The 20,751-nt window shown below is 39.3% G+C and overlaps 2 protein-coding genes across 3 annotated transcripts in view; both read right to left on the reverse strand.

Moving 5' to 3' along the window:
* The window catches only part of ICE1 (interactor of little elongation complex ELL subunit 1), a 534,975-nt gene that overhangs the window by 283,351 nt on the left and 230,873 nt on the right, over positions 1–20,751 (reverse strand). The window lies entirely within an intron of this gene.
* The window catches only part of ADAMTS16 (ADAM metallopeptidase with thrombospondin type 1 motif 16), a gene marked incomplete at both ends in the record, with an annotated part of 156,484 nt that overhangs the window by 128,057 nt on the left and 7,676 nt on the right, over positions 1–20,751 (reverse strand). The window lies entirely within an intron of this gene.

The raw sequence follows: 20,751 nt of genomic DNA on the forward strand, positions 1-20,751 counted from the left end.
TCCCTGGTTTTGGTGTTGATATCTAGTCTCTCACAACAATGTCCTTTAAGCTCCGGGTTCTAGGACTGTGACATCCTTTTTCTGTTAATCATATTAATATTGATGGCATTCATTTACTGATTGCCTATCATGCCCCTGTCTCTGTCCCAGGGACTGGATACCAACTGATTACAAATAATCCTCAGAACAGAATTGCAAGGTAGGGACCAGCAGCTACATTTCTGTAGATAAAGAAACTGAGGCCCTCATAAACCAAATGTCCATCAGTGAGTGAATGGATAAACAAAATGTGATACATCCTTACAATGGAATGCCATTGTGCAGTTAAAAGGGATGCAGTATGGATAAACATGGATGGATCCAAAAACAGTATGTGGAGTGAAGGAAGCCATATCATTTCGTATGAGTCCATTTCTCTGAAATGTCCAGAGAAGGCCAAGCTACAGAGGCAGGAAGCAGAGCAGTCGTTGCCGGGCTGGGGTGGGAACAGGGAGTGACTACTGGGCACAAGCGTTCTCTCTGGGGTGATGGGAATGGTCTAAAACTGAATCATGGAGGTTGTTGCACAGCGCCGTACGTTAACTAAAATATCACTGAATTGTTCACTTGAAGCAGTGAGGTTTTCTTATGTGAATTATACATCAGTAAAGTATTTAGAAAATTAAACAAACCTGAGGCTCCAGGAGTGGGACCTGAACAAGGGTGGCAGCCAGGACTGCTGGGCTCCCAGCTGGCCATTCCCTCCACACCTTGGGGCTTCCTGGGGGCACAGTGAGGTGAAGTCATTCAGAAACGTGCCCTTGGCAACAACCATCTTAAGAACAAGCATAGCCCGGACTCCAGGGCCCTCTAAGGGGTCAGATTCCTCATAAGAGAACACAGAGGCAGGCAATGAAGATGAGAGACTGCAGGTAGCTCAGGGGCCAGGAGCACAGCATGGGCTGGAGCTGCTTTCCCAGAGATCCATGTGGGACATTGCAAAACTGAATGCAAAGCATCTGTCCCGTTTCATTTAACCACTTTCACTAATGCTGTTGCTAAAGATGATGAGCATGCGAATTCAGTTCTTCACCTGTCTCCTCCCCATGGTCCCTGGACCAGGCAAAGCACAGGGAGAGGCACGAGCTTTTCATCTGCAGGTTCCCTGCTGCAGATACACGATAGGAACTTCATGGGCTTTCCCTGAGGAGGGACTGGTAGGTTGAGGGTATCGCTTATGGAGTCTGCATGTCCAGCCGTGACTCTCAAAACTTTCTGTCCATCAAAAGCCATGCTCTTCTCCCCCATCCTGAAGTGCTCAGTCAGCAGGTCTGGGTGGGGTTGTGACAATGTGCATGTTTAATACGATTCACAGACCTGACACGGAGACACACCCAGCATCTGTGTCTCCAAGGCCCCGGGCTCACGTGGCATCTTTCCCTTTCCAGCCCTGCACTCAGGGAGCAGGACAAGCAAGATCCCTGTGGGGTTACACAGTTTTGTCAGATGTCTACCGTTTATTGAATGGCTTGCTAAGACACAATTCAACTTTGGGTGAGGTTTGTTATAACTAAGTTTCCTTGTTTTCAAGCAAGTGGACATCCGACACCAGTATCAATATGGCCTCATAGTGGCTTTTGTAACATGGGGTCTGGGGAATGGTCATTTGTACCAACATTGTGTATTTGACACAACTTCTGTTACACATGCAACCTTCCAGGCAGTTCCTTTAAACATCTGTCCCTATGGATACCAAATTTTACCATTCACAGATTTCAGCCTTAGTTATATATATGACTGCATATACTCTCATACACATGTCAGAATCCTGAGGGGGTTATAGAAGTTACGACTAATCCTGTTTCCAGACTGTTAGCTCAAATTGCATGATCATTATAATGTGGCAAAGCATATTCAAAATGGTCTATTTTAGAATGTCTTTTTAAAAATTTTTTCTTGATTTCTTCTTTAGTTTTAAAACAGTCATTAAAACTTGAAATATTTCAATTTTAAAGTATTCAAATTTAGTAAAAACATTTCATCTATGAAATAGAATTTGCTCTTAACCAAACTAATATGTTACACCTTGTGGTTTGTACTCTGTTTCACTATTTTGAATTTTAAATACTAATAGAAACTTTAAGTGGTCACATAAGAATAATAGAATCGAACAAATATGTGCTACATATTCCTACATTAAAGAGTAGATTGGAAATAAATAATAATAGCACCATGATTTGTAAAAACAAAATAGAATGCCTTCTTAATAAGCTGTTATCAAGCACATATTAGGCAAATACCACCTCTTTTTTCTTTTCTTTTCTTTTCTTTTTTTTTTTTTTATAGAAATAGAGCATTGAAAACACTATGGCAAAATTAGTCCACACAAATCTAGGGGTCTTCCAAATAGCATCCTCTCAAGGAGACAGCTCACTACAGAAAACGGGCAGATCCATCACTTCCAGAGGGACAAAAAAAAAAAAAAAAAAAAACAAGACAAACAACAACAAATAAGGAAAAGAAACCAGGCCAAGGTTGATTCCTTCCTGTGATTCACAGCTGGTTTCTCTAAACCACCATATGGCAGGTTACCTTTGCCAACCAGTGAGAAAAGGATTCAATTCCCATGATGGCTCAGAGAAAGCAAGTCCAAATTAGCTTGGAATCAGTTCCATCCTCCTTTCCTATGGCCATGAAAGCAGCCCAGCAACACAGACTAAGCCTGTGGTCCTAAGAGTGGGAGACAGCTATTCTAGATCATACAAATACACTGTTCTGCATTAACTGGACATTACTGATGATTTAGCCTCCTCCACGACGTACCATTTCAATTCTCTCAGCCTCCAAAGAGCCCCCCAAATAGATGAGGTTCACCTACATTATCTCTCTCATAATTGTTTGTGTTCAATAAATATTTGTTGACTGTGATTCAAATCCTTCCAGAGTCCCTTCTGTAAGAATCCAGCAGAGGGGTATCATGGCTCAGCTGGACTTTCACCTATCTGGGAGTTTTTTGTACACTTCTTATTAATTTTTTTGATATTTTTAATTTTATTGTAAAATAATACACAAATATAGAAAAGAAAACCCACACAAATTATACATTTATAATGAGTTATAAGGTAAATCAACAATCACTCAGGCAAAGAAATAGAAATTTTCCATACATCTCACAAGTCCCTGTGTGCCCAGTTTCAATCGGAACCCCCAGTGACCCCATAGAAGTAACCACTATTACTATGTTTACAGCAACTAGTTTTTAAAATTTCTTGTACTTTGAATATTCAACTGTGCATGTCTATACATCATAATTTAGTCTTGTTTATTAAAAAAAAAACTGGTGTTTTTATATTTAGTTTTTATTGGAGTATAGTTAATTTACAATGTTGTGTTAGTTTCAGGTGTACAACAAAGTGAATCAGTTATACATATACATATATCCACTCTTTTTCAAATTCTTTTTTTTTTTAAGTAAATAAATTTATTTATTTATCTCTGGCTGCATTGGGTCTTTGTTGCTGCGCACGGGCTTCTCAGTGTGATGGTCTCTCCCGCCACGGAGCATGGGCACATGGGCCTCAGCAGCTGTGGCTCGCTGACTTCAGTAGTTGTGGCTCGCAGGCTCTAAAACACAGGCTCAGTAGTTGTGGTGCACGGGCTTAGTTGCTCCGCAGCATGTGGGATCCTCCCAAACCAGGGACCGAAACTATGTCCTCTGCATTGGCAGGTGGACTCTCAACCACTGCCCCATCAGGGAAGCCCATTTTTCAGATTCTTTTCCCATGTAGGTCATTACAGAGTGTTGAGTAGAGTTCCCTGTGCTATATAGTAGGTCCTTGTTGGTTATCTATTTTATATATAGTAGTGTGTATCTGTTCTTTGTACATTTTTTGTTAGAATGGGTGTATCCTTAAAGAGTTTGTCAAATAGATAATGGAGGGTGGGGAACATCCAACTGCCTTAAAGGATGTATCAGCCAGTGACTCCATGGAATCTGCTGACTTGTTGACTTCTGGCATTTTCACATAAGTCATGCACATAAAACAATGACTACTGAAGACTGAGGCCTGGTCCCAAGTAACCAGCTCTTCTACAGCTCAGCACACTGAAACCCTTGGGTGTGATCCCCAAGGGAGCCCTCAAAATCCACATGTCAAGCTCTGCAGAAGTGTAAGATATTGCAGAAATATTATGATTAAATATTATGATGGAAATATAGGGAAGAGCATGAAACACAGAAGATGATCAATACACAAGAACTCCATGACTCTGGTCAAATCATAGACTTGGTATCTATAGGGCAATTCTTGGACCTGTGAAGTTATTCATGCTCAGATTACCCCCCAATCCACCAAAAAATATAATCCAGAAGGTTAAAAAGTTTCTGGAAGAACAGTTTTTTGAAATCAGTATATATGAGTATGTATGTATGTATTTCATTGACAAGGATGATTCCTGACAAGTTATGTATTTCTTTTTCTTCACACAAGAAGTTAAAAAAGAGAATGCCCGGGACCAGTTCTCTCAGTTATTTCCAGGTGAGACATTCATTTCTCTCAATCAGCCTGTTATGGCTATGATCACAGTGCACCCTCAGGCTGCCCTTTTGCCAATTCTCTACATGCATTTTTAGCTCAACCACACTGAAAGAAATAATGCTGTTAGAAACACTACTGTCATGTCCTTAAGAAAGGCACAGAGCCCAATATTTGTGAATTAGGCTGAATTACAGGGACCGGCCACTATTTATGACTTGAAATCTCTGTAGTCTTCCTTGATTAGTCTTCCTTGATTAAAAAATGCTATAAATATATGTTCTCTGTCTGTCTGTCTGTCTTTATGGTCTTTCATCACTAAATCTTATAATCATGTGAGCTGGTAACCACTAGAGCCATAAAGGACACAGAAGCCCCCCAAAGTTCTCTGGAGGAATCATGCCATCTGAGCGAGGTTGTGCATAATCATACAGCTGTCCCCCATGCAGGCATCAAAGTGATTAAAGGCACAGGTTTTGTATATCTAAGTTCTTCCCGTGCTGCCAAAACAGTCAATTAGACTCTAAGAAGACAGAGGAAGAATGTCCTTGGAGGAGACAAGGGTGCTGCTAGTGGAGAAGCTCACCATTTATTCTCAGTTCCAATGGACATGGCTTGGAATCTGGGCTCTTTCCCTTGTAGGATGGCAGCTTTGGGCAGGCTACAAAATTTTCCTGATCCTGAGATTTCTCTTATTTACAATGGAAATAAAGATTCTTCTTATATTGTTAATATAATGAAATGCAAAAGTAATGCATCAATGAATCTGAGTGCAGAAATGCCTGCCCTGGTATACAGTAAATGCTCACTTCAATATCAATATCCCTCCCTATTTATAAAGGTGCATTTTCATGTTTTATTTGAAACTATTTAAATTGCATCATCGATACGTACTTTAATGTACATGTTCCTATGGTAAAAAAGCAGAATTCACCATATGTTTGTTCCATAACAACAAACACGGAACATAGGTTGCAAGCAGGCCTTTTCAAAATGGTGACACACTGGTACCTAGGTACATTGAATTATGTTCAGATTTTTTTCTCCAAAGCTCTGGTTTAGGAGTTGGAGAAAAGCATTTGGTAGGTTAAACAGGAAGAAAGTGAGTTAAACAGCATTTCCATGAAAGCATCACAGTCCCCCAACCCCCATTTGTCTGTTTATAGGGAAGCGTGGAACCACCATTTCCAAAGAACCACCAAATCGAAGCACGTCAAAGCCTAACAATGTGTCTGCTTTTCCTATGATAGAAAAAGTATCAATATTACCAGGGGCTGCCCGTCTGGGCAAGAGCTGGAAATGTGGAATGTGATATTATTAACATGAAAAAAAAAGTAGTAGAAAGAACATGCGAATGGAAGATAATTAAAACACCACAGGAATTTGGAAAGTTAGCTCATCGTGAAAGGAATTCTCCAACCAACATCCAACTAAACATGATGGCAATAGTGACCAGAGTTTTCTGATACATCTGTCTCTATATTTGGCAAATATAAAAATACATTACCTATTATGCTTAGGGATCCTACAACTTTACCCACATGTGCATCATTTCTACAACAGCTGTGTCATGGCCACTCCATGCCCTGACAGAGCCTGACAGCAGTCACACCTTTGACAAAGCATAGATGAAAGGGCTTGAAACCAGAGAAGGGAGAAGTTGGTTGGGGCTGACTTTGAAACCAAGATCAAACAAAGAGTGTACGAGATAAAGGAGAAATCTGAACCGTGAATAATTGCCAAATGAGAGCATTAATTTGCAAACTATACAGGGGAACATGATACAATGTCAAAATGTAATTAATGTGCTTGGACTTCATAGCTGGATATGAATATAGGTAACATACTAGGATCTACATTGCTGAAGACTGCCACTCAACAGTTGAATTTTAAATGATGGGATTTTAAGAGATTTTTACATTTAAATTGCAATCTGTGGGACTTCCCTGGTGGCGCAGTGGTTAAGAATCCGCCTGCCAATGCAGGGGACATGGGTTCGAGCCCTGGTCCGGGAAGATACCAGATGCCTCAGAGCAACTAAGCCCACACGCCACAACTACTGAGCCTGCGCTCTAGAGCCCGTGAGTCGCAACTACTGGAGCCTGCACACCTAGAGCCCATGCTCTGCAACAAGAGAAGCCACCGCAGTGAGAAGCCCGTGCACCACAACAAAGAGTAGCCCCCCTCGCTGCAACTAGAGAAAGCCCATGCACAACAACAAAGACCCAACACAGGCAAAAATAAATAAATAAAAATAAAATAAAATACCAAATTAAAAAAAAAATTGCAATCTGTCAAACTGTCAAATTATTCTTCCTAGTGTACTTCACATTTTAAGACAGAAGTGGCCAAATCATTTCAAACACGTGTGTTCCTTCATACATATAGAGGCACAGGGCTCACGGGGCACTCAGCCTTTCTGGTGAGGCTAAAAGCTGGGTTTACCCATTCTCCCCCTGCTGGTGCACACGTGTAATGCAAGCCTGAAGTGAAGCTGGGGTTTTGTTTTGCTTTAAGTTTTTAAAGTTTTAAATCAATGTAGAGAGTATTTTCATTGTTTCCAAAGAAAACTGTTGTCCCATAAAGCCTCTGCACCAACCACAGCTTGGGGTTGTAGTCATTTTGAGACTTTAGATGTGGCTCCCTTTCAAATATGTGGGCATAAGTCATTCCTCTAAAATTCTCATAAATAAAGTGTCTCTTAATCCTCCAGTAGAGGATGACACACATATTGCTATATCTTTTCAGAGGGTTAATAACAGGACATTTGAAAGTGTTGGGGATTAATAAGCTCAATTTTATTAGAATGCATAGCCCATAAACTGCTCCCCAGTGGACAGCATGTTGGATTATTGGAGGCAGAGGTAGGAAATTATGATTGATATTAAATACAAAAATGTATTGAAGTAGTAAACATAACTATGGTATGTGTCAAGTCAATATTAGAAATTCAGAATAATGGTACTAAATGGTTAAGAAAAGGCCAGCTTATATTACTGACCTTCTTAAGAAACATATAACAACTTCTGTTTCCACATATGCCGTGCTTACACAGCACAGTCCTTACATATTTAAACATTTACTGTTTATTCTCCAAAGTCTTCTACACATACTTGTACATTTCATCTAGACATAGACTAGTGCTATAAAATATCCTAGCTTCTCTTTTGGCTTATTATTCTGCAATCCATCACTCTTTATTTTATTACCTAATGATGACCTGCAAAGGGAATAGTCAAAACTCCCCCAGCTTCAGTTAGAGATAATCTCTGCAAATAAAACAAGGTTTATAGCTCCTTTGGCTGCTGCAGGGGGAATACAAAGCCAAGATGTCAGCTATTCTGGGCACTTTTCTCATTTATGATACCTTGTAAGCACAAAGTAATCTCCCAGGTGTTGGGCATGGACAACTTTCTTTCAAATGTGTGGGCATAAGCAATGCTTCTAAGAAGTACATAAGCAGTCCCTTGCATTTTTAATTGCCTGCTTAAATGATATGTCTTTTAATCATCCTAAGTGCTTTCAATAAATCACACAAAATGTTTTAGTGTAAATATCAAAGTATTCTAATCCTATCGCCATCCCATCCACGGGTCTTTTCTGAAGGTCAGCGGAACTCCACCTCTGGGTTCTTTTTTTTTTTTTTTTTTTTAATAAGCATGTAGTGATCACACATCACTTATTTATTTATTTATTTATGGCTGCATTGGGTCTTCGTTGCTGCGTGACAGCTTTCTCTAGTTGCGGTGAGTGGGGGCTACTCTTTGTTGCGGTGCACAGGATTCTCATTGCGGTGGCTTCTCTTGTTGTGGAGCACGGGCTCTAGGCATGTGGGCTTCAGTAGTTGTGGTGCATGGGCTTAGCTGCTCCACAGCATGTGGGATGCTCCTGAACCAGGGCTCGAACCCGTGTCCCCTGCATTGGCAGGTGGATTCTTAACTACTGTGCCACCAGGGAAGTCCACCTCTGGGTTCTTTAACTTCACTTGAATTTGCTTGCATGACAATGTGTGCAGTCACCTTCTAATTAGGTTTTAATCTACATTTCATAGTTTAGTAATGGGGGTGTGCTGAGGAGAACAGATACTTGCTCAGCTCCTACTAGGAGTCCTGTGCTAAGGACTTTCATATATATGTCGTCTCACCCAATCCTCATGTGACCTTGTGAGGCCAAGGTTATCTACAAACTAAGGAAACAGAAGGAGAGCAGTGAACGATTTGGCTAGTTGTAAGAGAAGTTAGATTTGAACAAGACTTGTGTGATTCCAAAGGCTATGTTTTTCATTCAGTTTCCCATATGCCTATCTTAAGGAGTCATTTTATTCTGTTTCTTATTTGAATGTCTAAGTAGGTATCTTCCTTCACATGTGGAGAGTTCATGCTTTTCCCTCCCCTTGCTGGTCTGGAAAACTATCACAGCCCTTAAATTGTAGCTGCTCTAAAATGCTGTTGACTACCTTGCTTCTAAATGAAACAATTGCTTAATATTTAATGTATCTTAACTAACTAAACAAAGTAAATATGGAAATGTTTTTCTGATTTTATGAGAAGTGTCAGCTTTTCTGACATTGCTGAAAGTTAGCATAGAAAAAAATTGCTGCATCACCTTTTGTGAAGGATTCACCGAGGGAAGAGTATCATTTCTCAGAAATTGTCATGTGTAATAGGCAATCCATCCTGTCATAAGATTGATAAATAAAGATTATGTCCAAGAAACTGAGACACAGAAATTACTATGTCTTTATGCTCGTGTAGTAAGGTATAAGAAGCTAAGAAGCGGATGAATGCCATTTAGTTTCTTAAATTGTACCTTATATAAATTATACATACCTTCTTGCCTAAGTATGTTGCAATGTTTCTTATTTAGAATTTATTTAGAGATATTCTCTGTCATTAGAAAAATTACTCATATGGTTAGGACTGCAAAGTGCTCACTTGCAGATGTTTTTTTCTGAAACTACTTGAATGTGAACAGCACTTGCTCTGTTCTTTTTTTGCTGTGGAAATACACTCCCAGAGCCTTAACAGACAGGCTTGGATCTGTGTGGTGCCTGGGAAATGCATGCTGTCCAAACTCAACTTAGAGCCATTTCTAGACAGAGATTTTCACAGTCACTGCACCTTCTCTCTGGAAACAGGAACTTTCTCCAACTAGTGTCTGAAAGTAGGATCCTCCATCCATCCATCCATCCATCCATCCACCTACCCCTCCACTCATCTATCTCGTTCCTTCCAAGGGCCAGGAACAATGCGGGTGCTCTGATCCTTAAGGGATTCTGACCCTTAGCACTACCCTTAGGATGTTGACTATCTAGTGGGAGAGACGGGTAAATACTAAACTAGTAACCAAAATAAGAATAGTTCCTTTCAAAGAGAAAATTAAAGTGAGTCATGAATGTATTGCTAGGGGATCTGCAGCAGCAAAGAAGTATGACTCATGGGAGTGTCTTTCTAACTGATGCTTAACTGGAGGAGGAAGGATGGGAATTGTGTTCCATGCGGCAGAAGGAACAGCATTTGCTAAGGCCCTGATGGGGTGAGGAGCTCAGCCTTATCTTGAAAGAAATGAGTTGGTGCCACTCAAGCCTGGAGAGTTTCCTCCATGAGGCTGAAGTTGCAAGCAAGGGCAGACCCCAAGGGTATCATCAGCCACAGTGAAGATGTGGGCTTTCCCCAGAGTGCAATGGGCACATGACAAGTAAGGAAATGAAAAGATCAGAACTGTGCTTTTCAACCTCCAATGAGGCTGCTCTCTGGAGGGAAGTAGGAGAAGGGTAGGAGTGCAGGTAGGTGGCCTCAACTTTCATGGAACAGTCTCTGACCCCCTCCTTCCCCATGTCTGTTCACAGTTCCCAGGGTCCAACTTGAACTACCATGCATGGACGCCCTGGCTATTTCTGCAAGCCCAATCAAAACTAAGAATCTTCTTTCAAAGTGTTTCCAACATGTATGAACTTAAATACAGCCTTACCACATTTAAGGGACAGCCCCTGCTTTTTCATCTAAGAGAAAAAGATACAATGTATTCACATGAAAATTTAAACTATGATGAAATGACCCTAAGGTCATCAAGGTAAATATTTTTCTCAGGCTTTGCATACTGAAAGAAATCACCAGTTACCTAAACTACATGTTACTTTACATGTCTTACTCCAAATTTCTAATGTCTTAAGGGATGGAGATATACCTATTCAATGAGAGAAAACTGGAAGAACTGGATATATCTGTCATTGCCTGTTGAAGCTTTCTATCATTTTAGTACCATTTTTAAACTAAAGGCAACCAGTCATTTTAATGTCACTGTAAATCTGGTAACAGTGTGTAGTTTTTGTTGTTGTTTTTAGTTTTGTCTCAGTTTAATTTTTGTTTCGTAACTGGTAACTTTTAATATATTGACAGTGCATGCCTTACTGGATACACCCATTTACTGTAAACTAACTATACTAAAAAACAAAAACAAAAACAAAAACAAAAACCAGAATCCTGCCTACATTTCTTTAGATTGTAATTTTTCAAATGATATAATTTTATTCAGTTTTCCTATAATTTCACAGAAATATAGAATATGAAATTAGCACTGATTTTGCTACTAATTTAAAATACTGGATTTACTTAATGTCTTGAAATACATGTTGTTCTTCTCAAAAAATTAAAGACAGATCCTTGAGTAGTGAAAAATATGTCCAATAGAGGACAAAGGATGAATGCTGTCATTAGACAAAGGAATCAAAATTAGTAAAAATGACACATGCTTTGAATAAATGGGAACTGGAGTATAGACAGAAGAGCAAATGCAAATAGTGGCTTCCAGTTGAGTTTTGAGGCTCAGGGAACCTGAGAGTAGGGATGAGATTACTGAAGATGGCTGTCGTCCAGAATGAGCAAAGAAAAGATCCACTGAGTGTAAAAATTCACTCTGATACAGAGCTTGGCCTGAGCCTACAGATGATACTACTCCAATGTCTCCTTCAGGAGTGGTTTAGAGTAACCAAACTCACAGACACTGAACACACACACACACACATATGCACACACGAGCCTCTGAATGCCAATTTATTCCTGTGTAATAAGTCATGAAATACCACTTCCAAGCCTACTGAGGAAATGCTGTGCTGCTTCTCCCTCCAGGCAAGCTACACATGGGACTTAATTTTAATCGTGAGGAAAATGGGCAAGACTAGCTCATCGTAAGGGAGGGATGTCTGCATGTATGGGTCTGACAGCTCTATCCCCTCACAGGAATAAGCCTGCCATCAGGCCTGGTGAGGTCTATTTCTTGAGGTCTAACCCTTTCCCTGGTTAGGGCTGGGATGTCCCTACTATTTCAGCTTTTCGTTTCTCCTCCCCACAACTTCTTCAGACCAGTGGCTGTGCAAATGATTTTTGCAAAGCACCAGAATTCCAGTTTCTCCATTAAAAAATAATTTGTCCATTGAATACATTTTTATTGAGGGCTTTAATGTGTCAGGCATTATTGAAAGTGCTGGGGATAAAGCAAGAAAAAGTCAGACATAAATCCCTGCTATACTCTCAATATTTAGCATAGATAGCCTGCTTGGTATTAAGAAAGCATCCTCAGTTCTAAACGCCCGTTTTAAACTCTGCTTTGAGATACTGGGTCTGGAACTCTACAAATCTGATTTCAAAGAAGGTGGAAGAACTTGTTCCTGCCTGCCCACTGTGAACTTGTGCACTTCCTATCTGCTCCTTATAGACTTCCTGCCTGGTACTTATGGACTTCCTGTCTGCACCCTGTGAACTTCCTGTCTGCCCCTGTGGACTTCCTGTGTGCCCAACATGGACTTCCTGTCTACTTCCTGTTCCTGTCAGCCTGGCTTCAGCCTGGCAGTGGCAGTTAATTCTAGTAACAGCAGCTGACTGCAGTTTACAGGTTACTTAAAAAACCAGCAGCAAGTTGCCCCTCCCATCCCTGGCACCAGTTGGCCAGCTCCTCCTACTCAGGGGTTTGAGCCCAGCTCCAAGCATTTAAATTTTAATAGTCCCAACTTCTTCCCTCAGTCCCTCAGCTCCAGGTCCAGTAGCTGCTTCCTGCACTTGTTACCCTGTTATATCTGGGTATTTTCTTTTTCTTGTTTCAGTTCTTTAATACCTACTTAATGCATTGTATTAATTCTCTCTTTTCAGTTAATTTGTGTGGTTTCTGTTTCCTAAATTATTAATACAGCTTTGATAGGGAAGGGGATAGGAAGTATGTGTGGAGGGGGAAGAGTAGGTGATTTTAGATGGGGGTGGATCAGGAAGGTCCTCGTGGTGAAAGTGACATTTAAGAAGAAAAATGTTACCTGTGTGATAAGTGGAAACAGTCAGACTGCTCTGGTTGAACCTCAGGCAAGGAAGGATCGTGCTTTTAAGAGTCTGGTTTCATCTGGGCTCCTCTTGTACTCTTTCTGTCCTGGACTTTCTCTTAAACAGTCACTCTCGAAAATGTAGGTTTCAGTATCCTTGTCCTTTGGAAAATCCTAGACTTGAGTCATCCCCCAGAGGAATTGACCACAGGGATCACATTCTTGCTCCTCCAAGGGGATCACATGGCTGTTCTCAAGCTAATCTTGGCCTTGGAGAAAATCCTGGTCATACTGGTTGTGGAGATAAGCACCATTCTGATGACCCTCACAGCAAATATTTTATTGGCCATAGAGACTGTCCATACGAGAGCTGCCATACAGTGGAAGCATGTGATTCCCAAAAAAGGGCATCAGGAACACCAAACACTAACCAGAAGGAAGCCTGCCTCTCTGTCCTCTTCCCACTGTCACCTGCCCCACACCTCCAGAGCAAGGACTCCCTTGCTTTATCTTTAAAATCTCTGGCACATATTCCAACATTTAAAGTCTTCAACTGATCCCTCACTATAATGAAAAGTAATAGCATCTTGTTTGTTTCAGTGAAAATATCGCAGGACAGAGAACCTAAAGGCATACATCCTTAGACCTTCCTAAACCCCACTTGGCTTTGTAATATTGGCCAAGCCACTCCACCTCTTTGATTCTCAGGTTCATCACTTGAAAAATAAGGGAAATGGAACAAAACCATACATTTTATACTTAAATTTCTCTAATAATCTCATTTCTGTTTACAATTAATGGTAAGCTAATAGAAAAATCCAGTCATAACAAGTACAAAATATTATCTCATAAATGTTACTGTGATCTAGTTGTAATAATGAACTGTATTCCATTTTGTCAATTTAAAGATTTATACTATATTTATTCTTAAGTAATTAGCAGAAATTCATGTAATGATTCAGTACTTTCAATTAGTTCCCCACACCCACCTTTCAAATTTCCTAATAATCAATAACTTTGGCCATACTTTATCCAAAAACCCTATTTTCTCTACCATTTTCCCGCATGTCTCCTAAGCCTGATGTATGCCATCACTGGCCTCCTCAGACAGTGAAACTTTTCTTTTAAAACTCATATTAGCCCTTCTAGCCATCTCCTGTGTTGGTTCTTCCTTTCTGCTCCTGTTTTATTTTCCTGGCTCAAGAACATTTTTCAAAGTCCATTGAAAACTTGGCAATATTTCAGACAGTTTCCGAGGATTTATTGGGTGCTTTAGGAAAACTCTCAATGACTAGAGTTTCCAGAGAATCCCTGGAGTTTTTATCTGGAAATAAAACCTAGTACAATTCAAACCAGGGCCACAAATAAGTCTGCAAACAAGTGAGGGAATTCTCAAACTGAACTGAGAACTGTGGCATTTACAAGTTTTCCAACACTATTGAAAGCAAGAGAATAATTAGATTTTAGGAGAAGTAATATATATCCAATGCATTAATGTTTTAACAATTACACAAGAGGAGCTAAAATTCAGGCAGATTTTGTGCCAAGGACAGATGATAGACTTGATGCTGTTCTTTATTTAATTTTTTTGGTAAAGTACTAATCCAAGTACAGAACGTGCATGAAATCCTTTAAGAAAATCTAATCCTGTTACATGCAACAGAAAATATTTCCAAAGAAACCTCATTTAAAGTATTGACAATCGGGGTTTTTAAAAATAGTTTGTCAGAAATCTTATTGATTAGACCACTTTTAAATAAACTGTGCTTCAAAAGAAAATTCAGATTATTTGACATTAGTCACGGAAGGAAATCATATGAAATGAATTATAAAATGAATTTTATGTTTATTCATATTCATAGAGGTTGAGAAGATGTAGTATTTTTGGTTGTTAATTTGGAATACAATCATTCATTGCAAGAAAAAAGAGAACTAGGTTGTGTTAACAGGAACCTGGGGATACAAAGATGAATAAAACGGGATCTCTTCAAGAACTCACAGCCTGGTATAACAAAACAAACCTATAAATAAATAATTATGGAATGAATTCATGTTTTTTAAAATAAGGGCCTGATACATTACAAATGGGTCTACTAAGTTCAGAGAGGGCTTGATACTGAAGAAGGTGGTATTGAGGTGGAAACCAAATGCAAACATCATTACGCTTTAGAGAGTATTCAAGGATGATGCAATGGAAATCCACATAAATGATCTTGTAGGTCCCTATAGTGCAGCAATGACCTCATGATCAAGGGAAGCAAAATAGTATTGTGACTTAAAGTGTTGTTTCTGAAGTCAGTCAACTTAGGTCAAAATCCCACTTTTCAAGAATTACCTAGGGAATCATCTGTAAAATGGGGATAATAAAATAGCTTTGGGCAGTGATTTGCAAAATATGCTAATAATAGCATTTAGCAGAGACTGACTTCCAGAATGGCAGTGTAAGGAATGTGGAAGATCCTCTCTCAAGTGAAACAACCATTTTCCTGCTGAAAATTGTACACACACACACACACACACACACACACACCATTTGAAGTCTCTGGAAATTGTCCTAAGGGCATAAAAAGTGGAAAATCTGTTCTCATATAGGTTATCACAGAATATTGAGTAGAGTTCCTGTGCTATACAGTAGATCCTTTTTGGTTATCTATCTTATATATAGTAGTGTGTGTGTGTTCATCCCAAGCTTCTGATTTATCCCTCCCATACTCCAATAAAAAAAAGTGGAAAATCATCTATCTAATTAAATTTAGTCAATCTGTAAAAGAATGGTAAATTTTGGTGACATTTGAGCCATGGTCTAGTCACATGCTCACCTTTCCCCCTGCTCAATGTGACAGAACCCTATTCTAGGTATATTCTAAAAAGACCAGGGCTCCCTATCCCACCCAACGCCCATTCTAAGGCTGTATTTTCAAGTCACGAGAAACAAGGCACCAACATCTCTTATCCCCTCAGTTCTATATTGCAGAAGCTCTATTCCGGACAGGCATGGCCATAAGAACTGGTTTCCCTTGTGCTAAGCAGCCCCTGCTTATAAGATGGAAGCTCTACTCCAGGCTCAGCAGGTTGAGAATAATTGATCCCTGAACATCCCCAACCAGGAACATTTGTTTGGTAGAGATTTCAAGCCAGGAAGCAAAAGCAGAGAAGACCAGGCGCTACTATTTCCACCCAGAGCTCCACTCATAGAGTAGGGGCGTCACTTGGAGGAGAAGTATTCTACTAGTTCCAGCTCCTGTTTAGTGGCACACACATTTTGCCCAGGAAGAGAAGCAAGAAGCAAGCTCTAAGGACAAGAAGCTCACTTAAAATGAATGGCTATATTTGGAACAGAGTGTGTGAAAGTTCATGTCTGACGGTCTTGTCAAAAATAATGGATATCTTATTTGCAAGCAATTAAGAGAAGGTTGTTGTTCCATGATACACATAACAATAAGCAAAACAGTACACTGACTAGAAGTTTAGCGGAGAGACTCAGGGAAAAAGACAAGAGGATTCCTCCTAGAGTTGGAGTAGTCTCAAAACCTGGCAGCATCCTAATCCTGCAAAGCTCTTCTATAATCAAATTAGACTGTGGAGCAATCTATGCCCTAGTGTGCTGGGGGAAAAGGCAAAAGCAATCACCTAGCAGTTAGTGTAGAGTAACAGCTGGTTGTGGTACCAATAGAGGCAGCAGATCAGCACAGGCTTTCTGAAAGACTGTGTACATTCCCGAGGTTGCACTCTCTGAGAAGCAACATTAGAGGCTGCATGCTGCAGGGAAAACAGACTTCACTGAACCAGTCACTAAACAAGTAAGAAAGAAAACAACAGCAACAAGCACTGGAGTGGTGGTGTGTGGTCAGCTTTAAAGTATCTAGAGTTGCTAAAATATATTATCTATAATGTTTAGTATTTAGCAAGAAAATTGTGAGACACACAAAGAAACAGAAAAGTGTGACCCATATACAGGAAAAGAAAGAGGCAATGGAAACTGCTTCTGAGGGGATCCAGATTTTAACTTAGCAGGAAAACACTCCAAAGCAACTATTATAAATATGTTCAAAGAACCAAAGGAAACTATATCAAAAGAATTAAAGCAAGGCCTCATAGCAGTGTTTCAGAAAATACAGAATAAGAGAAATTATAAAAAGAACCAAATTGAAGTTGAAAAGTGCAATATCCACAATGAAAAATTTACTGCAGAAGCTTAAGTAGATTTGAACTGCCAGCAGAGAATCAGTGAGCTTGCAGATCAGTCAATCAAGATTACACAATCTAAAGAGCACAGAGGAAAAAGAATGAAGAAAAATGAATGGAACCTCAGAGAAACCTGCTACATCATTAAGCACACCAACATATGAATAGTAGGAGTACCAAAGGAGAGGAGAGAGATAAAGGAGCAGAAAAACATATTTGAAGAAACAATGGTCAAGTATTTCTCAAATTGAGGAAAAATACTAATATGAACATTCAGGATGCTCATATAATCCCAAGAAGGATAAACTCAAAGATACTCACACCTATACACTTGACAGTAATAATGTTGAAAGACAAAGACGCATTGAAAACAGCAACAGGAAAACGATGCTTTAAGTATAACAAAACTACAATGAGATAAACAGCAGACTTCTTATCAGAAACAATGGAAACCAGAAGGCAGTAGGATGGTATATTCAAAGTGCTGAAGGAAAAGCAAAACAAAACAACAACAAAACTGTCAACCAATAATCTCTACCTGGCAAATAAAAACCACAGTGAAATACCACTTTATGTCCATTAGGATGTCTATGAGAAAAAAAGGTGGACAAGAACAAGTGTTGTCTGGAATGTGGAGAAACTGGAACCCTTATACATTGCTGGGTAGACATAAAATGGTGCAGCTACTGTGAAAAAACAGTTTAGAATCTCCTAAAAGGTTAAGCTTAGAGTTTCCACAGGATCCACTAACTACAGTTCTAGGTAAATACTCGAGAAAAAGGAAAACTTATGTCTACACAAACATTTGTACACAAATGTTCATAGCAACATTATTCACACAACCAAAGAAAATATAATGTCTATCAATTGATAGGCATTAAAATAAAAAGTGGCATATGTATACAAAGGACTATTATTTACTAATAAAAATAATGAAGTCTTTAAACATGTTACAACATGGATGATCCTTAAACACAGAGTATACTAAGTGAAAGAGGCAAGTCACAAAAGACCACGTATCATATGATTCCATTTATCAGAAATGGCCAGATTAGGCAAATCTATAAACAAAGAAGACAGATTAATGGGTGCCTAGGACTGATGAGGGCTTGAGAGAAATGGGAGGGACTGGTCTGTACTGTTTTTTTTTTTTTTTTGAGGTGATGCAAATGTATCAGATTAGATTGTGGTGATGTTTGCAGAAGTCAGGGAATATACTAAAAAAACCCACTAAATTATTCATTTTCAAGGAGTGAAACTCTGTAAATTATATCTTATATGTAAATTATATCTTAATAAAGCTGTTAAAAAAATAGTACCTATCTCTTAGAGTTATCATTAGGCTAAGTGCGATAACAAATGGGAAGCTATTAGGCAAGTATTTGGCAAATAACATTCAGTAACTTATTACTGTTCCTTCTGCTCCTGTCATTGTCATCATTGTTTCTTACACTGTAAGACACCCAGTAATTCTATCCATTATTTAACAAGTACTGAAAAGGACTTGCTGTGTGACACACATTTATGTGATTGTGATTGGTAATCAGAACAGATTTGTGGTGTAATTTTGGTAGAGACATAAGTATAACAGATACTATTTTTTATTAACCTTATTTAGCAAAATGAGAAATATCTTGAATCAATATACATGGTGGCAATGTCAGAGTGACTCTAGAAGTCATTTTAAGGCTTACAGACCTTATTTAGTTTACTATTCTTGGGCTTCATATACAAATATTAATCTCTGAGCAGTCATGGATGGTGTTATCAAGGATTCCATGCGCTTGACTGATCTCCATCATCTTCCCTGAGATGGCTTGTTACTCCTCCATTCATGAGCATCACATTCCAATGCTACGATAAGGATTCGGCTTGCACAATATTTCCTCCAGAAACCTACCCTGATGCTGCTGTCCCTCTCCGAGATAGGGTGAGGCATCTTCATTTCAGTTCTCCTAGCACCCATATTTGTGCTTATTTTATCACTCTTCAGTAAAATAGCCTGTTCCCTGCTTGTCTCATCAGACAATACACTCCTTGGATGCAACTTTGACAGGTTCCAGTGAGACACACTTCTGAAGCACATGAGATTCATTATTCACAAGAGATTCAAAGTAAAATGCTCATTTTAGTTTTGTCTTTCTTCTTTAAGAATATGTATTTACTAAGCATATGTATTTACTATAAATTAGAACCACACTCCTGACTCCCATCAGATAGCTGAGTCATCTAGAAACCAAATTTAAAAATGCTTAACTGAGATCTACCTGGAACTTTAACTAGAACCTGAAAGAACTAAGAAGACCAATAATAACAAAAAGGAACCATCATCTAATGCAAAAGGTATGCTACTTTTCTTCATGTATTAACAGATTTGAAAGAGGACAGATGGGGTAACCATCAATCAGGAAAGAAATAACAGACTTGGCAACTACTTGAGGGGCATTTCCATTCAATAACTTTATTATCTGGCTAAGAGAGAGGACTTCTTAATCCTCCCCTTTTCTTCTTTAAAATGCCTTTGATTTTTCCTATCATACGGCAAATGCCCCTGGATCTCACACTCATAAGTCTAGTTGAGGTCATGTTTGTAGTGACCATCTACAGACAAAATATCACTTTAGTTGGAATTAATGTATTTGGAAGATGAATGGTGAGAGCACAGAGCTTTCTACTGCAGTCACCAAAATATTACATTCCAGTGTTTATTATACAGAGGAGTCTTTTTTCTGTTCTTTTCACTTCTTTATCTTTCATGTAGTTGTCATTTACAACTTTCGCTGTTAACTCCCATTGAGTTCAAAGAGAGACAGAAATTTCAAGCTGCTGCCAGCCAACTCTATTCATGGGACAGACTCTAGGGCATAGCTCACCCATCACGCCATCACTAGGAAGCCTTAGGCTCACAGAGACCAGGCGCATCCACGAGCCTGAAACCCTGCTGGGCTAATGGGAAGAAAACACCTTGCCCAGTCTCCACAAATCCAAGAGTGCTCTGAAGGGCATGACACATCTCCTTACCACACAGATGGCTTCCGTTTCTGGTCTGAGCGAGACTTTGTTGAAGAAAGCCAAGGAAGAGATATCTCTCTTTCGTGAATTACATGAAGAGTTCTAGCTCTTTCATTAAGAAAGATCTACTTTTCTTGAGAGAATATGGGAGAAATCGACCACACTGTCCTTATGCTTAACAAGTGTGCCAAATAACCACCACCCCACCCTTGGCCATTCCCCATTGTATCCATTCTCAAACTAAAAGTCTTTCCAAAGAAAGTAGATATGAGCCCAGCCCAAACTGAATTCCCCCTAAAAAGCAGAATGTTAATATTTTTTAAAAATCACAGGACATAGCATTTCCACATATTTAGTATTTTAAAGAATTGGTTATGAATGCACCTTCAGCATCCAGTATTCACATACATGTACACAAACTCCTTATTAGATGTAGAGTCTGAATTATCTCTTTTCAAAGAGGGAAGGGAATAAGACAGGCTTAGATCATTTTCTGGAGATGTAACAAATGTTCAAAAATCTATTTGCCAAACCTTTAACATGATCAAGACCTTATTGTTTGGACCACACATTTTCACTCTGCTACTTATGTCATGTCTCCCGCATCTGTGTCTGACTAATCAATTTGTGTCCAAGAATCTAAGCATCTACTAAGCTTTCCTTCCCGAAAGTTATGGAAATATTCTAAGAAAAGTAAAAGATAAGCCATTAAGGTTTCAGCTTAGGTCAGCCTGA

Source organism: Mesoplodon mirus (genome assembly GCF_964341445.2).
Source record: "Mesoplodon mirus genome assembly, chromosome: 5".
NCBI lineage: Eukaryota > Metazoa > Chordata > Mammalia > Artiodactyla > Ziphiidae > Mesoplodon > Mesoplodon mirus.